The 18295-nt window shown below is 25.6% G+C and overlaps 1 protein-coding gene and 1 pseudogene across 1 annotated transcript in view; both read left to right on the top strand.

The window, feature by feature from the left end:
• The window catches only part of LOC113375859 (protein lozenge-like), a 454691-nt gene that overhangs the window by 292332 nt on the left and 144064 nt on the right, over positions 1-18295 (top strand). The gene's annotated exons all lie outside the window — the stretch shown is intronic.
• LOC113378235 lies at positions 10278-14648 on the top strand (annotated as a pseudogene).

Here is an 18295-nt window from a genome sequence, read left to right as displayed (position 1 = left end):
ACATTATGAACATCATCGTTGCCATGATGAGACCCAAAACACAATACAAGAGGTACAAGGATATTATACTAACTTTAAACAAAATTTACTCTATGTTGTATGTATGCAACTATCTAAAGCAGTGATTCCCAACCTTTTTTGGGCCCCGCCCCACCTTGAGGTTTACAAAAACGTTACGCCCCCCATAGGTTTTTTTTTGTTTTTGAAAAAATGTGAAGATAACTTTTAAGAATTTTTTTGATGAATTGATTACATTTGGGCATTTGGTTTCAGTTTCTTCATAGAGCCATTTCTTAACGAATCTTCTTAGCTAGTTGACATTTTCTTAACTCAGAACGGAAATATACCTATATTTCATATATATTTTTTGTTAAATCTTTTTTAGTTAATAGGTTGGCATTTAAGTAAGTGCGCGTCTTTTGTTAGAACTTGGTAGTTATCGTTGGCAACTAAGTCAGTGCGCATCTTTTGTTAGAAAATCAAGGACAATTTTTGCGTGGAATTAAATAACTTTGTTCTGTATACCATTTTGATCGATGAGCTTTTGTAATTTTCCAAGAGGCATCATTATCCCAAGTTTATAAAACTTCCAGTTTTTATTAGCAAAAACTGAATTAGGTACAATTTCACACCATCATGATTTTTTTAATTCAAGGGTTTTAAACAGATGGTTTGTGGTCAGGAATGTTTGGTGGATGTGGAGAAAAATTTCAACCCACCCCCAATAATTTTTAAACATAACCAAATTTTTTCTATCAGCCGAATCGATTATTGCTTTAATTAGGTTGTCCAAAACTTTAACTGGACAATCAGAGCAGCATTGAGTGGAAAATCACCAGAATGACAATTTCAAAACCAATTTTAACATAGCTGTTTTTTTAAGGCTTCGACACCACAAACAGCATCTATTCTTCGGGAGGATCGTTTTACCCTTTGCAGAAATAAAAATGCAAAATTTGACTAAAATGTTTGCTTTGATATTCCATCTTTCAACAAACGCTAAACGACAACTACATAACCGATCAAAAAAGTATTTTCTACTAATCTACAGCTAAATTTCTCACTATACAATAAAAAAGTGTTTTGCATGTAGTAACAAACCTAAAGAATCATTTGAAGCAATCTAAGAGTAAAACCTGCACTTAGTCGCCAACCTTATACTATTTAATGATACAATGAAAATTAGTTTGTTTTAAATTAATTCCATCTTTAGCCATAGTTACTGACAGTGGGTAAAAAACTCATGTCATATTTACGATATTTCCGCTTTTAAAGCGTTGAATAAAACTTTGTTCGCATAAAGCTTCGCAATTAACTTTAGTATTAAATATCACTTTTTTTGTGCACATTTCAAGTCGAGCCTTGACTCACAGACAAAAAAAAAGCACTTTGCCATAAAGCAGTCAGAAACTTAATTTACCTAATTTTTTGGTAATTTTCATAAATTGGTATATAGACATTTAAAATAATTAGTGAAGGGCTATTTGAACCAAAAGGATTTTTGCAACGCGCAACATTATGTTTCATAAAGTTTAGTTTTATATAAGCAGTTTATCGCATATATCATTTTCAGATTATGATGGGTGGTTGTAATTTTATTTTAAAGTAACGAGAAATATTCAAATTCAAGCTATTTTTTTTAAATAGTCAGGTTAACCGGGCAGAAAAAACATAGCTCCGGCACCAGGAAAGCAAGGTTGAATACTAGGACTGTCCCGGCCAAACCGGGACACCTTATTATTGTTAGTTAAATCTAAGAAGCATTTTTTTATTAAATGTTTTACCGATACCATACTACATTACATTAAAATCACCAAAATTTTCAAATTGCCCCCCTGAAATTACAAATTGCCCCCCGGTGGGGCGTGCGCCCCACGTTGGGAAACACTGATCTAAAGTGTTTTAATAGAATAAAATTGTATGTATTTCTGTTTGGAAGCAAAAAGATTCAATGTAGAATGGAAAGAATTCAAGAAGTTGATTCGTTCGACGATTTTTTTTTTCAAAACAAATCATATTCTAAATCAAAATATGGCACTACAATATGATAATTATAACTAATATAATATTATAATATATACTAATACTTTACTCTATAGTCAGACCAAAATTCCAAATAGCTCAAGTTTGAACTATATTTTTAATAATATATAATAACGTATTAAGCAAAAGTACAATTTTTTCGAGAACTGATATTCGCAAAATACAACAAAAATTGTTAATATTAAAATCATAAATTTAATTTATGGTTATTAGTAATGAAGATTTTAGAGTGTGCTGAATATTAGAGGATATTTGAAAGAAATGCATAAAGATAGCAGGATTTAACAAATACCGAAAAAGACGGCATCTCATTTCTTAATTCACTATAAAAATATTGTAAAACAAATACAAAAATATATTCAATTTTTGACAATATATATGAATATAACTTTTCATGTGATCAGCTTAGTAGGAATCGATTTTCTAAGTTCTACAACTACTGGTACAAATATTGGTTGCCAACTACGTCCAAGAGAAAAATAATAAGGAAATCGACAGAGTAGTCAGAAGGGGCAGACTGCCAAATTAAGTAAGTAATCGGTTTAATATTTTCAAAATTATATGTAGAATAATGAACGAAATTTAGGTTTCATACATGCGTTCTGAGTTCGTCACAATATAAAATTAACTAGTTTGTTTGGTATTTAGCCTTGAGGCAAGTTACATGAACTTACCGATATGTGTAAATAATCGACTTAATCAATAAAAAATAAATTCATTTATGATTGATTAGAAGTATTCCGAGTGGATTTATTACACATAATTGAAAACGAACGAACACGTTGACTCGAATTTTCTCGTTTAGTATGTACTAAACAAACCATTAAAAACCTACAAAAACTGGAACATATGTTCATTAAGACCAAGTACTCTATCGTTATACCAAGTAAATCGTCTAATTTTGATTTTAACAAACGTCAAAAAACTACTCATTTTCTCAAACTCTGATTAATTTTTAAAATTAAACTACTTGTCATAAGGCCGTGATATTTCAGTATGTTTTATAAGACCATGATATATATCACCAAAAAAAGTTCCATGAAAATCCGTATGAATTTTTTTTTTAAATTAAATTAAATTTTTGAATTACAAGAAAACGGCTCGGTAGATTTACACCTAAAACTAACCAGTATCATTCTCAACTAATATTTTTCGAACAGTTCTTGATTTTTTATAATCGATTCGGTAGTTTGAGCTTAAATGTGGATGAAAAGTGTAACACTTTTTTCAAATTACAAGGAAACGGTTCGGCAGATTGTCTCACAAAACTGACAAATTATAGTCCTCATTGAGATACATCAAATGGCTTTTATATTTATGAAATCGGTTCAGGCGTTTTTGAGAAAACGTCGATCAAACGTTTAATGTTGTCAAATGCCAAAAAAACGATACCAATTTTTGCAAACTTTGACGAATTTTTAAAGTTAGACCGATTGTAGTGGAGCCGTAATATTTTAGTATGATCTAGAAGACTATGGTATCTGGCGCCAAAAAAATTGGTGAGGATCACTTTGATTAATTTGATATTGAGTGGACTGTAAATTATAAATATTTCATCACCATAAGAAGATGTGAATAAAACCACTATTTAATTTATGACATATATTGAACTACACTCTACAACCTTCTTCTCTTAATACATTTGCTAGACTCCCTTATTAATATATGTGTCAGGTATTTATACTCATATAATTGTATCCCCTACCCCGAAGGGTCCCAGGTTAAATAAAAGCCCTGGTCAAATCTTGACCAAAAATAATAATAAAAATCGTCGAAAAAAATTTGCCGATCACTACCAACAACTCATCAGCACGATTCCCAATCAATATCTTTCGAACGGTTGTTGAATTTTCAAGATCGATTCAGAACTGCGGGCGAAAACGTGGACAAAAAAAATTTCACTTTTCTGCTATTTACAAAGAAGCAGCTTGGCTGATCGTCGCGCAAAATTGATAAACACAAGTCCTCATCGAGATACATCGAATGGCTTTTAAATTTTTGAAATCGGTCCAGCCATTTTTGAGAAAACGTCGATTTACGGCAAAAAATCTGTTCACACACACACACGCACACACACATACACACACACATACTTTTTCCTTTGGTCTCATTCGATTCAGAATGGCTTGAAACGTCGAGAAAACATAAAATTAGCGAATCGGATTTTTTTTATGAAAACATAAACTTCTCCTTCGGGAAGTTAATTATAGATAAGCAAGCAGTTAATTTAATACTATTAAATAAGTTTGCAAATTCATCAACTTAATATTTGATCAAATTAGAGTCACAAAAACGGAAAGATAACAGTATGTTACGGATATGCATTGAAATTGAAAATTTTCATTTCATAGCTTTCATTATATAAATATGTATATTAACTTAGATATTTAAAAACGGGATGAAGTAAAGGTAGATTTAGTAACATAAATAAATATAGAATTAGGTGAGTTTCCTAATGTTTCACAAAAACACATATTAAAACTTGTTCATATTAAAAACAGTGACTCAATATGGGATAATTCAAGTGAAATTGAAATAAGAATAATCAAAAATCTTCTTAATACAATTTGCAAATATAACTGATAAAGTTCCATATACAGATTTTGGCATATATAAAAATTTGTTGGAAAATTCATATTTATAAGTTATTCATTTCATCATTTGATAAAACGTACGATAAACAACCTCAGGTTAAAAATATATTAAAATTAAAATAAATAAAAATTCAGTCCTCAGTAAAAATATATATAAAGAAACAATTGTCACAATTGAATATTAGATTAGATCAAGAAATATACATTCTTTAACTATTATGACTTATACAACAACAAATCCAAAACTAAAATGAATTCATAAGCATTTTTTCAACCAGGGTCTGAATCCAAATTCAACTTTTGAAATTTTGTTTTGCGCAAACCAGTTTTCAAAATATTTTTATAAAGTTATAAAATAATAAAAATTCAAACTATTCATTTGAATTTTTGCGACTGATAATCAAAATAAAAAATATATTGTAAAGTATAGTAAAATACTAAAGCCCCAAAATTATTCTATTATAATATGCAATTAGAAAACGTAATTTTTGAAAATTTTATACGTGCCGAAAAACGTTATATCATTAAAATTTTCAAGTCAAATTTGAGAGAATACATGAAAATTGATTTGCCTTTTGAATTGCAAGATGAATCAACAAAATACTAGAATAGAATTGGAAACCGTAGTTCAGAAAAAATATAGAAAATGTTCTTATTGATGAAATAATTGTCCATCAAAAATTAAATAGATAAATATTCAGACATGAACAATTTGTACATGTATATATAAAGTATATCAATTTTGCATAAAGTTAGATTAAAATCAAAAGTACCCTATATCAGGTACTAGAAGTAACAAAGCAATAAATATTGTGATTTAAAAAAAGACTTCAACATTTTATATGTTTCACATAAAATATATTATTTATTTATAAATAGTAAGTATAATAAGTAAAAGTTTTTGACGCTGTTGAACTATATAATTTTAGAAGTATATAGTATTTTGTATTTGGTTATTCGAGAAGAATTGTAAAGAATTAAAATGCAACCATTTTTATTGTTTATTCAATAAATGTGAACGTTCAAAAATTCAAGAAAATTTCATTAGATTTAAAGTAGTTTGAAACAAATATGTTGTACCTTGTACAATATCTTATATATAAAAATAAATCGCAAAATGCGTTGGTAAGCGCATAACTCAACAACGCCTGGACCAATTTGGCAAAATGTTTTTTTAAATATTCTTCGAAGTCCAAGGATGGTGCTTACGGCGAGAAAAAATCGAATAATTGCCGGGAAAACCTTAAAACATCTCTTTTCTTTTTCACATACAAACGTTTTCTAACTAAAACGTAGAACCAACTTGAGCTTTATTTTTTTATAATGCGTAAATAAATAAGGTGTATTAGAGAATTTATAAAGGTAAACTGGTAGACAGGTAAATTGGAGTATATGTAAAATGGTAGAGAGAAGAACTGGTAGATAGACGAATATGTAGGCAACTAAATATGAAAACAGGTTAATTGGTAGACATGTAGAACGGGATGACAGGTAAATTGGAAAGCAGGTAAATTGGTTGACAGGTAAAATGGTGTATTGATAAACAGGCCGATAGGTATATTGGTAGACAAGTAAATTGGTGAAAAGGTAATTTGTTGGTTAGCTGGTTTACAGGTAAATTGGTATACATGTTAAACGGGTTGATAGATAAATAGGTTGACAGGTAAATTGGTAAGTCGGTAAAATGATAGATTGTTTAACAAGTTTATATATATAAATTTGTAGACAAATTGTTGAATATGTAAATTGTTGAACAGATAGTAGTAACGTTTAACTATATGTAACAAATACACATCTTTGTTCAACTTTTTAAAATAAACTAAATCACGGTAAAGCGTGAACGGGTACAGCTAGTTATTGTTATAAAAATGTTAAGATGGATATATAAAATTAAATATATTATTCTAGAATCGTAAAACTAAACTACAGCATTGCTGTAGAAACTGTAGTACCAAAAATTAATAATTAAAAAGATTTTTTTCACAAAATGCATTATTATAACCGCAAGGAGTGAAAAAACAGTAACTCCATGCAAGAAGTGAAAAATAGTTCAGAGTATGTAACACCTAAAAAAAGCCTCTATTCGTTAAAAAAATAGTTCGAAATATATTAGATGCCCAGAATTTTAAAATGCAACACATAAATATATAAGTGCAAAAATCAATAAGAATTAATTTAATAGATGAATGAAATAAATTCTACTTTTACAATATAGCACAAAAGGAACAATTTGCTGAATATTTAAGTCGAAATTCATAAGAAACAATCAAATTATATATATTTTCTTTAACAGATTTTGGAGATTCTGTGGATTTCTGGCAAAAACGAGCAGATTTATATATACATATGAATGCAAAGGAACTATACAATTGTAGTATAAAATATTAGAAAAATCAGTTGACCAAAAATTTAAATGATTATAAAATACTTTAAAGATTCATAGATTATGTGCACCTTCATAAAGCGAAATTCAAAAATATTTATAATACAGAGATAATATCTATATTCAAAACTTTATTTAGCGATTACTTTTGCATGGAGTATGGATTTTTAGACAATAAGGTAGAAAATTTAACAAAAATTATTTAAGCACAATTGCCCAGACTTAAAACTACTTTGAAAGTTACACTTAAAATTAGCAAAGATAATTTCCTACAAATAAATCAAGCAATTTATCTAATATATAGAATCATAGAAATATGCAATGAAGTTGCTATAAATACGAGTTGATTAAATTTGGATAAAAATGTGATTTATGTCAATTTCAATTGTTAGTATTTGATAAACGTTTTATGAAATTTTGATTAATTTATATAATGTATTTGAAAGCGTATAATAAGGTGTAATATATTGTATAAATATCTCAACAAAATACTTCCAATTTGAAATTTGGGTACATAGGTACTTCAAAAGATAATTTACTCTATTAAAATAATATTTTCAAAATATCTGCGAATTAGTTAAGCAAATAATAGAGTGTTAAAATAATATAAATTATAGCACGAATAAAACATTGAAAATATTAAATGATTAATTAATAGATTAATTTGAAAAGATTTTTCAAAAAACGATTTTGAGATAAATGTAGACGGCCTTGCGGAGAAACTGAGTATTTTCAGAAGTTAAGTCGCATTTGCAATAATTATGTAAGTTATCACATAAGAATATGTAAGACACTCAATTAAAAAATAATAAGATTATTAAGTAAATTTGAGGCTGTTGCACTTATAATTTTATAAGTATAGATTAAATTCGTAGCCAAGAAAGTATAAGGTTGATGAAACAATTTTAATTCCTGAATGCATACGTCATTTGTATAATTTGTAGTTGAAAAAGTATAGAATAAGATTATTTCCATACAGATTGTTGATATAGATACACAAATATATTTAGTTAATAAAACGAATGATTTAAAATTAGGTCTCATAAAACAAATTTATTAGTTAAATTGAAAAACATTGCTGTAGAAATAGTGAGAGCAAAAAACAAAGAAAATGTTAAAATTCATACTTTAATCTAAAGTTAGATTAAAATTAAAAGTATGCATCAGATGGAATTCTGTTTTCGAATTTTATAAACATTCAATGGTATCATTCAACATTATTTTTCACACAAAATATATTATTTATTTATAAAAAGGAAGTATAATAAGTAGAAGATTTCACGTATATAGTAGTATGCATTTGGTTATTAACAAATTAGTTTTTAGAAATTATTTACACCAGTGCTGTCCAACCAATAAGACAAATCCAATTAATAACTAAATGATGGCATTGAAAAGATTTCATTTTCTGTAAGGATATATAAAAACTGTGTTTCGATTCAGTATATCTATTGATAATAATTTGCATATCATCGCACAATAAAAATTTGCATCATTTAAATTTCAGGTACTCCACAATTCCAATATGGGAAAGCTATTGGTTAACTTCATTGGCAAATTGCAAATATCTACACTTAGCATTTATAAAAATAGCAAAATAGCAAAATTGTAAAAAACGAAGATAATTGGATTTTATTCAAAGAAGAGTTGAACGTTATGGCCACAATACTAAGAATAGAAAGAAATACTATGTATTATGCTTACAGACTTAAACAAAAATGAAATAATTTTCATAAATTTATTCAGATAGTAATTTTGGTAAAATAGAACAAAAATTGTTTGTAATATAATCATTGATTTCAATTATCTTTGGTTATTAGTTACAATAAATATATTCAAATAGTTAAAATAATACAAACGATTCATATAAACCGATAAGTTTAAAAAAATACTTTTTCTAGTATCAAAATAGTTTGAAGCATCTTCAAGAACTTTCTGTTATTTTATGTCACTAAAACAAGCAGTTTAAATATATTTAAATATTTCATTATTAAACTTGAAGTGAATAAACGATTTTGTTGTTTACGTTTTCACATTTTGTTTGAAATGTAAATTTACATTTAGTTATTCGAACACGCAATCAAAAATTTGGCAAAATATAGAATGGACAAAATTTTATCAGATTTAGTAAATGCAAGATTTTCTTTCAGTAGTTAAATTGTGAAATAATTCCAGAGTAAATCAACATCAAATCAGGATACAACTACATACAAAAGTACACAATGTCCAAATAAAATTCGTTAAAAAATTAAAGAAATTATATTATTTATATATAATTATTACTAATAATGTAGTAAACGTGCCGCTTATTTTTTTCAACTCTTAATTTATTCAAAATTATTAAAAATCATAAAAAAGGAGTTTCTGTGAATTTTGATTGAATTCAATAAACAAAATATTTTACATTAAAGTAGATTATTACTTCTTGAGTTATAATAATATAAAATGGGTATTAATTTTAGTTTTTCGTAATAGAAATGAATCAGATCCAAAAATAATTACTAATAAATATATAATTTTGGGCCAAATATTTGTAACATATTTACGTGAAAATTTATATAAAAAAATTAACTAGGAAATAATTCACTTTAGTTTTACAGCATTGGTATTAAAAATTCATCCATATCAGTTCCAAGATAAAACAATCAATATTATATAGCACATTGAATGGAATTTATATTCATATATCATATATAATTTATATTTATATATAATGTTAACAAAATGCCTAAAACATCATATAGTATATGGATATAAATAAAATTTCCGGCATATTTTTCACTGATTGTCAATTCTGGTAAGAAATGTTACAGAGAGGTTACATGAAATATTTCGGATTTGGGAGAAGTTGTTCGACATTAATTATTTAATAAATACAGCAGTAGAAAAAGATGAAAAAATGTTACATTATCATATAATTATAAATTAACATTCTTTGAAGGCATTATTTGATGGCAGTTTTTTAGCCCAGAAAGGTGGCCCAGAAGTAAATATCAAGAGTTTATTAAAGTAGCCAGAAGCCCAATGATCTTCCAAAGAGCAGAGTAGTAGACTAATATATATTGGCCCAACATTTATTTTATTTTATTTATTTTATGGCACAAAATTACAAATAGAAAAGGATTTATTGTCAACTGCTGATTGTTAACTAGTATTATAATTAAATCGTTTAAAAATATTTATAAGATGTTGATAATATTCAAGCAATGTGCGCAGAACGAGTTGGACATACACCAGGACGGCGATGAAAATATATTATGAATGAAAAAGCAGCAGGATCCAACAATTACAAAAGAAGACAAAATCTCATTTCCATGTGATTTAAATAAATTCAAAATAGCTTGTATTAGTAGGAGTAATTTTCATTTTCTACAACCACAGTCATTGGTCGCCAACTACGTCCAAGACAAAAAAAAAATGAGATAAAAATATAAAATTTTCAGAATTACATGTTGAAATATGTACGAAATCTAGGTTTCATAGATGCACTCAAATATATCTTATAATGATAGTTAGAGTCAGTAAAGATATAATAATATAATTTCAATAAATAATTGTTAAACGTACAAAGTTATTGGAAGCATTTTTTTTCGTTAATTCTTCATAGAAGAGTTGGTCCGATAAACAACGATATTATAGTTTTTTGGTTATATTTGAATTATAACATATACATTCAATTGAACAAATCATATACATTCAATTTTGGATCACATAAAATAAAAACAATGAATAAAAAGCTCATGGTTCTACTTAGAGATGGAAGAACATTGATTGGATACTTGAGGAGCATAGATCAATTTGCTAATTTAGTACTTCATCGAACTATAGAATTTCGATTAGGATTATTTAGAACAGGATTCATGTAGGAAAAGAATATGGAGATATACCTCGAGGAGTATTTATAGTTCGCGGCGAAAATGTAGTCTTATTAGGAGAAATAGATCGAGAAAAAGAGAAAAATTTAAATCTTATTGAAGTTTCTGTGAATGATATACTGGATGCTCAACGAAGGGAGCAGGAAAATATATATATAAAATTAATGACAAACAAGCATATAGTTTAACAATTTAATATTAATAATAAGTAAGTTTGCAAATTCATAAACATTTAATATTTGATCAAATTTATCATAAAATCGGGAAGATAAAAGTATCTTACGGATAAGCATTGGAATTGAAGAATTTCACTTCATAGCTCTTACTATATAAAATTGTATATTAATTTGGATATTTAAACATGAGATAATGTAAAAGTAGATTTAGTTGAACAAATTATTTGTATTTCTAGACATCTGAGATATATATGGATACAAAAATTTTAAGATATATTTGGTATAAATGAAATTTTTTTTAAAAAATTTTGATCAGAAAGTGTAGTTTAATTTAATAATGTGTACGATACACAACTTTATTTAACATTCAAATAATCGGCAAATTCAGAAAATAAAATATATTTGAAGAAACAATTGTCACAGTTAAATGTTAGATTAAATCTGCAGGCTCTGAAATAGCTTCGTTCAAACTACATACATTTCTAAATTTTCATATTTTACATCTTCTCAACTAAGATTTCAATCCTACTTCAAATTTCAAAATTTTGTTTTGCGCAAAATAGTTTTATAAATTTATGAAAATAATTATATGATACATAAAAAACGATATACGAATATAATAAAACATTTAAAAATATTATAAGAACATCAGAAATATATTAAAATTGAATTCAAATTAGTTATTATAAATCATATCAATTGTACTCGTATATGCAATATGAAAACGTAATTTTTGTAAATTTTATACGTATCGAAAAATGTTATAATAGCAACTTTTATAAAAAATATCACATATTATAAATAAGTCAAATGACAAAATTTAAATGCATAATAGAATATATTAAAAGCATAAAAGAGAAATCTTGATATAAAATATTATCAAATTTAAATGAATATATAAAATTTGATTTGCTTTTTGAATTGCAAAATGAATCAACAAAATACAAGAATAGAAATGCAAACTGAAGTTTAGAAAAAATATAGAAAATGTTATCACTGGTGAAATTATTGTCCATCAAAAATTAAATGGATAAATATTCAGGCATGAACAATTTGTGCATGTATACGTAGATAATATCGATTTTACATTAAGTTAAAAGTTGATCAGGATTAACAATGTATTATTATAATCGCAATATGTGTAAAAAAAGCAAAATTATTTTATGTTCAGAATGTATCTATATGCAAGCAGTTCGAGATATTAAAAAACGAATGTTTATACAATTAAAAATGAATTTATAAAAAATTGTACAGAGTATAACATAACACAAAAAAGAGTATAATATAACACAAAAATTAGTTCGAAATATATTAGAAGCCCATAATTTTAAATAGATAAGCAAAACTCATTGAGAATTAATTTAAGGGATGAATAAAATAAATCGTTACTTTCACAATATAGCAAAAAGGGAACAATTTGTTGAATATTCCAAATCGAAATTCATAAAAAAATACTCAAATTTCTGTCAAAACGAGCTGACATGGAAATGATAACAATAATTGCATCAATAATAACAGAATACTTCCAATTTGACATTTGGGTATATTTTTCAGAAGATAGTCTACTCCATTAAAATGACTTTTTTAGATTAACTCAGTAAAAATGATAAAAATTCCGAAAAAATATTATACAATTTTGTTTGATAAAGAAGTTTCCTAATATGATTTTTACATAAATTTAGAGGGCCTTGCAAAATTGAGTATTTTCAAAAGTTTTTTGGACTAATTATGTAAGTAATCAAATGAGATAAAATTATTACATAAAATTTAATAATAATAAAATAAATATATAAAAATATTAGAACGCTTTTGCAAAAATATTTGCAAATTAACGTGAAATTCTTTAACAATTTTAACAAGTTTTAAATAAAAAAGATATATTTCAACAGATGAAAATGAATTTATAATTGCACTTATAATATTATAAGTATAAAGTAAAGCCGTAGCCAAAAAGTATAAGGCTAATACAGTTAGAATATAATCACTATAAAAAGTATTTTGTAGTTGAAAAAATGAGTATAAGTGTGTGTAAAAGAGCATCATTTACATATTATTTTCATATTTGTTAATATAGATACACAAATGTATGTATTTAATAAAACGAATGATATAATTGAAATTAAGTCTCATAAAATAAATTTATTAGTTAATTAATTATTACAAATGCAGAATCGTAATAAGTAGTACTGTAAAATAAAATAGTAAGACCAAAAACAAGCCAAATTAAATTAATACTTTAATATGCTAAAAAAGATGCAAAGAGAAAAGTTTTTACGTTCAGATTTTCTCTATATGCAAGTAGTTGAAATATTTAAAAAACTAATGACAAGTTCAAAACAAATAATTAAAATGCAAGTTATATGAAATAAAAATCAGTCAAAGCAGACAAACACCGTTAATTTCCGATATAAATTTACGATAGAACAAAGAGCAAAATTAAAATTCATACTTCAATCTAAGGTTAGATTAAAATTAAAAGTAGATCATGATTATTAAAGTATTCAGAATATGCACCAGATTCAATAATATTGTTTAACATTATGTTTCACATAAAATATATTATTTATTTATAAAATAAATTTATAATAAGTAAAAGTTTTCGAGAGCTATGCATTTGGTTATTTGGTGCAAATAATAAAACAAACAGAAGCACCTATTCTAATATGAATATTGTCAAAAATTAAAAATATTGCTGAATGGTATTAAGATTGTCATTGCTATTGGCTAAATTCATTAGCAAATCACAAATTTCTACTCATAGCATTTACAAAAATAGCAAAAATTGTAAAAAACGGAGATAATTGGATTTTATACTAAAGATACAAGGATTTACTGTATTATGCTTACAGACTTAGACGAAAACTTGAGAATTTGATGTATGCAACTACTTAAAGCATTTTGGAAGAGTAAAATCATAAGATTTAGTATTTATTGTTGAAAAAAACAAAATTTGAATTGAAACGAACAGATGTTGAAAATACCGTCATTAATTTAAATATAAAAATAATATGAATATAATTTCTTATATTTAATGAGGCAAAATTATTGATATAGGAGTTTGATATATGACTGCAAAGTATAATTGGATTCAATATTCCATAAAAAAGGCAAACGTATTATCAGATTTCTTAAAGCTTTCATTTAAAATATTAAATAAAAATTATGGCTCCAAAATTCTTTATCACTTATTAAAAAATAAATTATTTACTTTTATATTTAATTTGATTAATGCCGAAAAAAAATTACAAATCACAACAAGCCATATTTACAGTGTACAATGTACAATTTGATAATTATATGAAAGTACGATTTAACTTTATTTTCTAGTCAGACCAAAATTAAAAAAGGTCAATCTTAATAAAATAATTATTTAATAATATATAATAACATTTTAAACAAAATAATATTTATTCAAATACTGATATTCGCAAAATACAACAAAAATTGGTAATATTAAAATCATAAAATTAATTTTTAACTTAAGGAGACGGGCTGATTAGTTTTTGGCGGAGGCAGGTCTAGCCGTTCCGAACATACGGGGCAAAATGAGCCGAAAACGGTAACTCAGTTTTTAAGGGAACGGAGCGTCCGATTTGAATAATTCAAAAAACATTTTATTTGTATTGACTAAATGAAGAACTGTTTAAATTTTTGGAAAGGCAGGTCCAACGACTTTGGAGATATGGAGAAAAAAGTAAAAAAATGAGCCATTTGGCGGTCAAAAATGAATATTAGACATATGTGCACATCAAATTATCAGATATTTTATAGGGATTTTAACAATAAGTATAATTTTTTTTTTACATTTCTATGGGTTCCGTACCAATGCATATGCGTTAGACGGCGGCGCAGCACTTGCGCGCTTTGACATTTCGTATCTATGCAATTCAAGCAGTACGATTGCTTTGAAAGTTTTCTTAAAAGTTCAGAATTTCCAAAATATATCAAAATGAAGAAAACATTTTTCTTTTAAAAAAAAAAAATTGTTTTCAAAAAAAAATTTTTTTTGAAAGTAATTTTTTGTCGAATTTATAGTTTCTCAAAAATCTAATTTTTTCGAAGTAAAATTTTTTCAAAAATGTTAATTGTTTTTAGAAAAATAATAATTTTTGATACGGGAAGTTCCTGCAATTTGCCTTAAGGCACGATGCCTTAATTGCTTTAAGACAGAATTCCACTTACAGCTAGTTTATTATTAGTTTCAATAAATATATGTGAATAGTTAAAATAACACGAATGATTCAAACTTTTTTTTTTCAAGAAAAACTTTTACTAACGAATATCTGAAGTTTAAAAGTAAAATATATAAACCTTTAAGTAAACAAACGATTTTGTTGTTTAGGTTTTCAAATTTTGTTTGAAATGACATTACATTTAGTTATTCATACGAATAACAAAAATTTGGTAAAATATAATTTGTATAAAATCTAAACAGACTTTAGAGAATGCAATAAATTTTTACTTTTTAAATTGTGAAATAATTAGCAAAATAAATCAACAGCAAATCAGGATACAACTGCATACAAAAGTACACAATTTCCAAATAAAATTCGTGAAATAATTAATTGAGAAGGTTCTGAATAAATCAGTAATTTATCTGCTGGTCAGAAAATCATATCTATTCATATAAAAAAAGATTTACATCCAAACAATAATTCAGAAGAAACTGTTAAGTAAATTGATCAATTTGAATTACTAATCAATATGAATTGAATTACAATATCAAGTAAAAGTCAAGTAAAAATACTGAAAAAATACACGAGGGCTAAATATTTGTGGTGTAGGGATCAAGCAGGCTAGTCATGAGAGAAAAAAACAATGGGACTTGTCATTTATATTTTTCATATCAGTAATATTTTATAATGAATAAAATTTATATATTTTTATACGATGGGAGTTTATATTTATATATCCATTACTACCCCCACAGTAGAAATTTGAATGAAATGCATAAATGGTAGCAGGATCTAACAAATACAAAAATATATTTAATTATTGAGAATATATGAATATCAATTTTCAAGTGATCTAACTGAACTTATATTAGTAGGAGTCGATTTTCTAATTCCTGCAACCCCTGGTACAAATATTGGTGGCCAACTACGTCCAAAACAAAAATAATAAGGGAATGGAATAGTCAGAAGGGGCAGACTGCCAAATTTAGTAAGTAATCGGTTTGAAAAATTTTTTATGTAGAAATATGTACGAATTCTAGGTTTTATAGATTAATTAAAATTATAGATAAACAATCAGTTAATTTAATACTATTAAATAAGTTTGCAAATTCATCAACACTTAATATTTGATCAAATTTAAATTTAGAGTCACATAATCGGGAAGAGAAAATTTTATCACAAATATGCATTGAAATTGTGAGAACTATAAAATGAAAACTTTCATTTTATAGTACTCACTAAATAAATATTTATATTAAATTTGATATCTGAATACGGGATGCAGTAATGGTAGGTTTAGTAATACAAATTATTTGTATTTTTAGTTATAGAAAATAGAGCAAATAAAATATAACTTATTATTATTATTCGATAATTTAAAACAAATGTTAGGAGCGAGTTTCCTAATGTTTCATCAAAAACGTTGATAAATATATTTGTAAATATTAATAAACAGCGACTAAAATATTCTGAAATAATTCAAATGAAATTGAAATAATAATCACAAATCTTCTAAATACAATTTGCAAACATAACTGATAAAGTTTTATATACAGATTTTGGCATATATAAAAATTTGTTGAAAAATGTATATTCATAAGTTAGTTTATATTCATATATTAAAAGAATTATAGAATTATATCATTAAAATTTTCAAGTCAAATTTAAGGGAATACATGAAAATTGATTTGCTTTTTGAATTGCAAAATGAATTAACAAAATAGAAGAATAGAAATGCAAACCAAAGTTCAGAAAAAATATAGAAAATGTTTTTATTCATGAAATAAAGGTCCATCAAAAATTACATAAATAAATATTCAGATATAAACAATTTGTGCATGCAAATGCAAATAATATCGATTCTACATAAAGTTAAAAGTCGATCAGGATTAACAAAGTATTAGAATTATGTTCCAGATGCAATTCTGGTTTCGGATTTTACAGAACATTCAATGATGTTATTTATAAAATGGACTCCAAAATTCTATATGTTTCACATAAAATATACAATTCATTTATAAAAAGTAAGTATAATATGTAACAGTATTTCGACACTGTTGCACTATATAATTTTTTAAGTTTATATTATTTTGTATTTATTTATTTGAGAAACGAAGAAGAAATCATGTGCATCAATGGTATTTTATGTGACGTGAAGAATTAAAATGCAACAATTTTTATTGTTTATTTAATAAATGTAAACGTTCGAGAATTCAAGAAAATTTCATGACAATTAAAGAAATTTGAAACAAATGTGTTGTACTATATTATTGTTATAAAAATGTTAATATGGATATATAAAAACAAATATATTATTATAGAATCGTAAAACTACAGCATTGCTGTAGAAACTGTATTACCAAAAATTAATAATTTAATAAAAAGATTTTTTTCGCAGAATGCATTATTATAACCGCAAGAAGAATCAACAGTGGAAATTTCTTATGTTCAGATTAACTCTATGTACTTTTGAAAATTATAAACAACGAATGTTTATACAATTAAAAATGTATGTATAAAAAATAGTTAAGAGAATATAACAACTAAAAAGTATCTCTATTCGTTAAAAAATAGTTCGAAATATATTAGATAAAGTTCAGAATATCAAAAGTTAATGAACAAATAGATAAATTCAAAACTCAATGAGAATTAATTCAAGAGATGAATAATAAAAAGGAAACAATTTGTTAAATATTTAAGTCGAATTTCATAAACGAACAATCAAATTCTTGGCAAAAACGAGCAGTCATCGAAATGATATTTAAAAAGAGACTGATACTGAAACGGAAAGTACCATATTCTTAATATTTATTTTTATCATATAATGAAAAAAAATTAAATTTGATGAAAGCCTTTCATTTTCCCAAAGTTCACGATATTAAAGTAGATAAATTGAATACATGATCTAGTGAAATTTGGATTAATTATAAAAATAATAAGTCATTAAAATAAATACAAGACGTTAAATGTAAAAGTTTTATAAATAATTTGCAGAAATTCAATAATATTTATAATGCAGAGAGAATATATGCAGAATCTTCAAGATTTC

Source organism: Ctenocephalides felis, unplaced genomic scaffold (genome assembly GCF_003426905.1).
Source record: "Ctenocephalides felis isolate EL2017-DRISC unplaced genomic scaffold, ASM342690v1 CF-g0.4_SCAFFOLD_01886, whole genome shotgun sequence".
NCBI lineage: Eukaryota > Metazoa > Arthropoda > Insecta > Siphonaptera > Pulicidae > Ctenocephalides > Ctenocephalides felis.
Note: the sequence above shows the minus strand (reverse complement) of the source record. Positions and strands in the feature narration are given on the sequence as shown.